This window comes from Amblyraja radiata, chromosome 1 (assembly GCF_010909765.2).
Source record: "Amblyraja radiata isolate CabotCenter1 chromosome 1, sAmbRad1.1.pri, whole genome shotgun sequence".
NCBI lineage: Eukaryota > Metazoa > Chordata > Chondrichthyes > Rajiformes > Rajidae > Amblyraja > Amblyraja radiata.
In genome coordinates, this window is record NC_045956.1 from 161102683 (window position 1) to 161111416 (window position 8734).

Below are 8734 nucleotides of genomic sequence, written 5' to 3' on the forward strand. Positions count from 1 at the left end.
CTCCATATTCTCCCAGATGGGAGAAGAGAGAAAAGGGAAAGGCATCCTTGATGATATTTCCAGCCTTCCGACTACAATTCATTATAAAGATGGATTGAATGGAAGGAAGTGACGAACCTGTGATGGACTGGGCTGTGATCATCACTCTCTGCACGTTCAGGTGGTCAAGTGGTCAAGACCAGAGCAGCTGCCAAACAAGACAGAGATGGATCCCGTCAGAAAGCTTTCCACATACGTATCTGTAGAAGTTTGAGAGAATCCTCGTGGACATGCTAAATCCTCTTAGACACCTGGTCAAGCAAATATGCTGACATGCCTTTGTGATCTCTGCAGCAGTGTAAAGGACCAGTTGCGTTGCAGGTGATAAGAACCCCTAGGAACTTGATGGTGTTGATCATCTCTGCAGCAATTCAGATGATGTGGGCAGGGTTGTGTTCACCCCTTCATTTCCTTAAGTGAACAACTATGTCCTGATGACATTAAGGGTTACAGTAGGTTGTTGTCCTGACACCTATGAGGCAAGGCTCTTAATTCCTGAACACAAGCCAAGAAAAGTCCACCAAGATCCTCCGATATTTAAAACACATGTATCATAGGGCATTCAGATTCATTTCTGGCTAGGGGAATTGGTAATAAGGCATCACCAATTTTAAAACTGACACATAATGTTATCGATGCTGAGTAGATGAGATTACTTTACAAAGAAGTTTATTCAGCATAGAAGCCGTTCCATTCCCTGTGGAGGTTCTGTGGTGTCAATGTAGCTGTGGTTGGTTGAAAATCTTTAAATGCCTAAAAATGCACATTTAACTTTAATTTATAATTATCACGTGTACCAAGGTACAGTGAAAAGCTTTTGTTGCATGTTGTCCAGTCAAACAAAAGACGACACATGATTACAATCAGCTGTCCACTGTGTACAGATAAAGGATAAAGAGTACAATTGTTAGTGCAAGATAAAGTCCGATAAAGACTGTTAAAAAATGGTTCGAAATAGATGGAATGTCAGGACTGCTCTCTAGCTGGTGAGAGGATGGTTCAGTTGCCTGATAACAGCTGGGAAGAAACTGTCCCTAAATCTCAACGAATTGATTTTTCACACTTCTGTACCACTTGCCTGGTGGGAGAGTGGAGAAGAGAGAGTGATCAGGATGCAGCTGGTCCTAGATTTTGCTGGTGGTCTTGCCAAGACTGCATGAAGAGTATTTAAGAAGGAACTGCAGATGCTGGAAAATCGAAGGTAGACAAAAATGCTGGAGAAACTCAGCGGGTGCAGCAGCATCTATGGAGCGAAGGAGATGCTTCGCTCCATAGATGCTGCTGCACCCGCTGAGTTTCTCCAGCATTTTAGTGTACGTGCATGAAGAGTAGATGGAATCCATGGAAGGGAGGTTGGTTTGCATGATCGCCGCGACAGATGGTTCGACTGCCCCGACCGCGGGAGAATAAAGAGGAAGAAGATGGGGAATGTGGGGAATCCGCTGTGGTGGATGTTTATGTTAACTTTTATGTAGTTGTGTGTCTTGTTGCTTTTTTTTCGTATGGCTGTATGGTAATTCACTTATCACTGTACCTTAATTGGTACATGTGACAATAAAATACCTTTGAAACCTATTTTCCTGCTTGATCCTTGTATCTATGGATTTCCTTGACTCAGGTTTACGTCCATCGAATAACCGCCCCACAGCTCCTTGGGTGGAGCATCCCAAAATTTCACAACACTCTGGGAGAACAATTCCTCCCAAGAATAAAGTGATGGGCCCCTTATCCTATGATTATGTTCTCCAGCTCTAGACCCACCCTTCATCTCACTCACTCTATGAGCCCCCTCAAAATCTCACACATTTCACTCAGATTACCTCTGATTTTAAAATCGGGGCAGTAGAACCATTCAGCAGCAAATCACCTTCCAAACCCGGCATCATCCAAATCCTGAACAATTCTAACTTCCACCAGTATAATAATTTACATAACGTTTATGCGATGACAAGGCAATCCGGTCCTGCAATAAAGTACACCACCAATCATGGCTTACGTTAAAATCCATCATTATTCATTGCAATGTGCCACTTTTTAGAGCATCAGGTAAACCTTTGGGCAGATTAGTGCACTAATTTTAGGTGATCTAAGGTACATTAGTTCTAACAAAATAGACCTATTAAAAAAACCTTGGTAATGTTAGAGGAGCATTCCAGTTATCCTGTGAAAATGATAAACCAAATGGAACAAATCATTCATATGCAAATAGGTTTTGAAGATCAATAGGTAATATATTGGACTGTTTGGAATGGCACCAAATAGTGGTAATAATATTCACAGAAACTTGAAGATGTTTGGGTAATTCCGTTGCCAATCAAGACCAACTCTTCAGTGTCTTTGGAGCAAACAGGAAAAATGCTGGAAGCACTCAGCAGTTCGGTGGAGAGAGAAACAGAGTTAGTGTTTCAGGTTAAAGACCCTTCTGAAAAAGTGTTAGTATTAAAAAGAAGCGGTAAGAAAAAAAGCAGAAATGAAGTGTTACACAAACCGGTACATTAATGGTGCCGAAGTAGAGTTGATTGAAAGCTTCTCGTTCTTAAAAGTAAATATTACCAGCAATTTGTGCTGGACCCCCCCACATTGAAACAATGGCCAAGAATGCACATCAACGCCTCTATTTCCTTAGAAGGTTTAGGAAGTTCAGCATATCCCCAACAACTCTTGCCAGCCTCTACAGATGCGCCGTAGAAAACGTTTTATCAGGATGCATCACAGCATGGTTTGGGAACAGCTCCATCCAAGACCATGAAGAATTGCAGACAATTGTGGACACAGCCCAGGCCATCACACAAACCAACCTCCCTTCTATTGATTCCATCTACACTTCACACTGCCTTGGCATGGCCACCAGCATAATCAAGGACAAGTCTCACCCTGGTCACTCCCTCTAACTTTTATCTCCTGTTCTGTATTATGTTTACATATTCTGTTGTGTTACAGCAAGCAAGAATGTCATTGTCCTATCTGGGACACATGACAATAAAACTCTCTTGACTCTTGACTCTCCCCTCAGGCAAGAGGTAGAGAAGTGTGAAAATGCATAACCTCCAGATTCAGAGACGGTTTCTTCCCAGTGATCATCAGGCAACTGAACCATCCTGCCAATAACCAGAGTGCAGTCCTGAGCTACTACCCACTTCATTGAAGACCCTCAGACTGCCTTTAACTGGACTTTACCTTGCACTAAACATTACTCCTTTTATCATGTACCCATACACATTATACTGCTCAATTGTAATCATGTATAGTTTCTGTTGACTGGTTAGCATGCAACAAAAAAAGAACTTGACACTGTACCTCGGTACACGTGACAATAAACTAAACTAAACTAAATGAGAAACTGACATCTCTATTCCCTTTCTTGATCTCTCTGTCTTCATCACAGTTGACAAACTGTCAACTGATGTCTATTATAAATCCACCACCTCCTGCAGTTTTCTGGACTGCACCTCCTCCCATCCCGCCTCTTGTGAATACACTGTCTCTTGTGTCTCCATGCCTAAGTCTGGCCTGCCTTCTCCTTATTATGTTCACTGGGTTTTAAACTAGAGCCCAAAGGGCTTGATGCCTGCAACAAAAAATCACTCATTTTCACTTTCTGCAAGGGCCATAGAAAACTGTTTGCAAACCAGAAACCATTCCTATCATTATGGTGGAATGCACATTAAGATGGAGATCATATTGAGGCTGACTGTGTGAATAGTTTAAAACTATATTGAAAATTCAATTGTATTACAATGTGGAAGTGCTCCAATATGCTAATGCCCAAGTAAGCTAATTAATCAGAGTACTTAAGTACTCAAACCCACCCCTAATTATGATCTAATTAAGCACATTTAAAATAAATTGTGCTTTTCATAAATGTCCCTTGGAAGTGGTTTGGATTGTAAATCTGGCCCTTTCAGCAAAACACATGGTGCTCCCCTGCTAAGGAAATGGTGAAGAGTTTTTGGGTTCATTTTTTTAGATTTGCATATTTCTGGCAAAGCCAAAATTCATTGATCATCCTAATTGCCTCTGCATAGCTGATGAGACACCTTGTTGAACCATTGCAGTTCTTCTAGTGAAAGTATGTCCACAATGCTGTTGAATGGGGAATCTCATTGTTTAAACCCGATGACAATGAAGAAGCAGCTCCATTTCACCAACTCAGGACTGTGTGTAGTCTGAGAGTAAAGGGCCTGTCCCACCAGCGTGCGATTGCATGCATCTAGCACGACCAAACGTGGTCGCTTGAGGCGTACGGCCTCGCGGGGCCGGTCCCACTTCCAACTGCGGAGCCGTCTGGAGTTGTGCGGGTCTGGTCCCGACATCATACTCACCAATCAGCTGGGCAGGAGGCGGGACGATTGAATTTGAACGTCGCACGGTGTCGGGCGGTGACGTCATCGCGCAACGCCACGCACTAGGCTACGCCGTCAAGACGCTGCGTACGCCGTCAAGACGCTGCCTGCGGTGTCGAGACGCTTGATTTGATTTTGATTTGATTTGTTTCCTTTATTGTCATTCAGACCTTTCGGTCTGAACGAAATTACGTTGCCTGCAGTCATACACAGTAACAACAAATAACAAAACATACAATAAACACAAATTAACATCCACCACAGTGAGTTCACCTCCTCACTGTGATGGAGGCAAAAGTCTTAGTCTCTGTCTCTTAGAAATATAGAAACATAGAAACATAGAAATTAGGTGCAGGAGGAGGCCATTCGGCCCTTCGAGCCTGCACCGCCATTCAATATGATCATGGCTGATCATCCAACTCAGTATCCTGTACCTGCCTTCTCTCCATACCCTCTGATCCCCTTAGCCACAAGGGCCACATCTAACTCCCTCTTAAATATAGCCAATGAACTGGCCTCGACTACCCTCTGTGGCAGTGAGTTCCAGAGATTCACCACTCTCTGTGTGAAAAAAGTTCTTCTCATCTCGGTTTTAAAGGATTTCCCCCTTATCCTTAAGCTGTGACCCCTTGTCCTGGACTTCCCCAACATTGGGAGCAATCTTCCTGCATCTAGCCTGTCCAACCCCTTAAGAATTTTATAAGTTTCTATAAGATCCCCTCTCAATCTCCTAAATTCTAGAGAGTATAAACCAAGTCTATCCAGTCTTTCTTCATAAGACAGTCCTGACATCCCAGGAATCAGTCTGGTGAACCTTCTCTGCACTCCCTCTATGGCAATAATGTCCTTCCTCAGATTTGGAGACCAAAACTGTACGCAATACTCCAGGTGTGGTCTCACCAAGACCCTGTATAACTGCAGTAGAACCTCCCAGCTCCTATACTCAAATCCTTTTGCTATGAAAGCTAACATACCATTCGCTTTCTTCACTGCCTGCTGCACCTGCATGCCCACTTTCAATGACTGGTGTACCATGACACCCAGGTCTCGCTGCATCTCCCCTTTTCCCTCCTTGTTCTCCCTCTGCGCTGAGGCGATCGATCCAGGCCGGAGATGCCGCTCTTCAGTCCAGTGGACCTCCGTGGTGATGTCGCGCTGCCGAAAGCCGGAACGCCGTCACCGCTCCGCTCCGAGTCGGCCCGCCACAGCCTCAGCACCGAGTCCCGCTGCATCAGCTCCGAGTCCAGCTGCATCAGCTCCGAGTCCCGCTGCATCAGCTCCAAGTCCCGCTGCATCAGCTCCGAGTCCCGCAGTCTCAGCTCCGGGCCGCTGCCGAAAGCTGGAAATCAGCGAGTCGGGCCACCGCTGCCTCGGCCCCGAAGACGGCCAGCCTCGCGTTGGTAAGTCCTGGCTGGCTCTGCCTTCGGAGCCTCGAGGTCGGTCGCAGGTTGGAGACCGCCAGCTCCGCCATTAGGCCTCAGCGCAGACGGAGGCAGAGAAGGGGGATACGACAAGAAAAAGTCGCATTCCCCCGAAGGAAGAGACAAAAAAACATGTTTAACCCCCCCCCCCCCACCCCCATAACACAACCCAACAAACTAAAACTTAGACAAAACAAGACAAAAAAAACAACAACAAAAAGTAAAGACAGACGGACTGCAGGCGAGCCGCAGCTGTTAACAGCGCCGCCACTTACGGAATGCTGCGTACGCCCGTCGAAGCACTGCGGTGCAGAGGTGCTCTCATCAACCTGCCATCCTCTACTTCCTGCTGGCAGATGGTGCAGGATTTTTTTTTGTTGGGGGGGATGATGGGGGAGTCTATCAAAGCGACTTTGTCAAGTAACTTCTAAGCATTTTGCATAATGCAGCCAGTGTGCACCTATGATGGAAAGAATGAATATTTTGAGTGGAGATATGGTCTCAATCAAGGTTGCTAATCTGGCTTGGATAGGAAAAAAATCAGTTTCAGTTTTGTTTATTTGCACATGTACCGAGGTACAGTGAAAAGCTTTTGTTGCATGCTATTCAGTCAGCAGAAAGACAATACATCATTACAATCAAGCCACTTGCAGTGTATGGATGCATGATATGGGAATAACATTTAGTGCAAGGTTAAGCCAGCAAAGTACGATCAAGGTTTGAGCTTCTTGAGATTATAAGTTATATGTAAGATTGCAACTGGGCAAGGTGTAAGTAAGTGAAGTGCCTGAACAAACTTCCAGAAATAGGTAGGCGCCTTCACTGTTACTAGCATCAAATTTCCTCGATTGCTTAACAACCTTCTGCATCTGAACTGGAGCACATCGTTGCCCCCAAAGCTTTCCAAATCACCCACACATCCTGGGCAATGACCTTCTGAGAAGACTACATCTCCAAACAGAGGTGCCGTACCCATAGTCTGATGAAGGGCCTTGACCTGAAACATCACCTATTCCTTCTCTCCAGAGATGCTGCCTGGCCCTTTGAGTTACTCCAGCATTTTGTGTCTATCTTCAATGCAAACCAGCATCTGCAGTTCCTTCTTGCACACGATGTTATACCCATTATGTTTCACACCTGGTGTCAATATTTCTGCACAAAGAATAATTATTTTGATATCCTGGACTTATTCATTGGAAGGGGTAGACCCTGCGCTAAGTTCCTTACTGATCACTAAGTTAACTCCAACCAACTCCCTTGACTCATATCCACTGTACCCTATCTCAAGGACATAGTCATGGTTCATAGATACAAAATTATTAATAAAGTGAGCATCTATTGTTTTTTGTGGGGCGAGATAAAGACATTCATATCAACTACTGCCTTAAAAGATGTTTCCTATCTTCTCTTCTGAATGATCTACAGTATTTTCAATCTTCTTCTTCTTGCGTATGGCATGCACAGCCTAAAGTTGTAGGACAACTTGTTCTATTTGATCTTTTGTTTGTGCACGCCGGGTTGATTGCATTAGTCGAAACAGGATGGACCACGTGAAGGTTGCAATCTCCCACCCCAGTATTATCAATTTTATACCTCTTTATCCTCTTCGCCTCCATCAGAGGGAATATTTCCATTTAACCTATAGGTTCTTTAAATTGTAAAACCTCACAACTTGTCGTGGTTTCTAATCCAGAAAATACAAACCTGATGGATGTACATGTACATTCAGACACGGCACTGCCGGACACAATGGCAGCTGATTCATAGGGTTCTCATGGGAGTTGGAAGTGAGGCCATTGTAAACTAAGAGCAATGGGTGTTCCCAGCTTTATTTTTACAGCTATATCCAGCTACAAACAGTTATAATGGGCATCCAGATAGTGGGGCAGCCATAGACTCAGTGAAGGTCTTATACCTTCGACAGAGAATATGAGAGGCCCAACAGTAAATTAAAAGGGACTAAAAATGGCAAATTTGTAGCTTTCAGGCAAAACTGCAAAACTTGTCGTTTTTCCCAATCCCAGTTTCCTTTGTGACAAGAAAATCAGTTATTATCTGGTGCCAGAAGAGCATAAATCAAGAGAAAATATGCCATTAAGCTGGAAGGAATGCAGAGAGAAGGATGTTACCAGGATTCAAGGACCTCAACTATAGGGGGATGTTGGGTGGGCTAGGACATTATTCCTTGAAGTGCAGTAGGCTGAGGGATGAATTTATAGAAATGTATAAAATCATGAGGAGACTATATAAAGTGTGTATAAAATCATGAGAGGAATAGATTGGATAGATGCACAGAATCTCTTGCCAGAGTAGGGGAATCAAGGACTTGTTCAAGGTGAAGGGGGAAAATGTAATAGGAATCTAAGGGGTAATTTTTTCACACAAAGGGTGGTGGGTGTTTGGAACAAGCTGCCAGAGTATGTAGATGAGGTTGGGACTATCCTGAGATTTAAGAAACAGTTAGACAGGTAGCATAGGTCAAGTTTGGAGGGGTATGGACAAAGTGCAAGCAGGTGGGACTAGTGTAGTTGGACCATGTGTGCCACTGTGGGCAAGTTGGGCCGAAGGGCCTGTTTCCACACTGATTCACTCTATGACTCTATGACTATGACTAGATCAGGTTCATGCACAGGTTCAAACATGAAAGAAGCTTGGACAGGTACATTGATAGAAAAGGTTTAGAGAGATTCTGGCCAAAGACAGGCAAAAAAGACTGGGCTTAGATAGAACATCTACAGTAGGTCAGCATGGACGAGTTGAACTGAGGAGCCTGTTTCTGTGTTGTATAATTCGATAAGACTTGTGCAGGTCAAAATAAGGAAGAACAAGAAAGAATAAGCAAATTGCAAATATTGGAGATCTGAAATAATAACAGAAAATGACCCAATGACTACAACCATCAGGCTATTAAACATCACAACCTCCAAATAA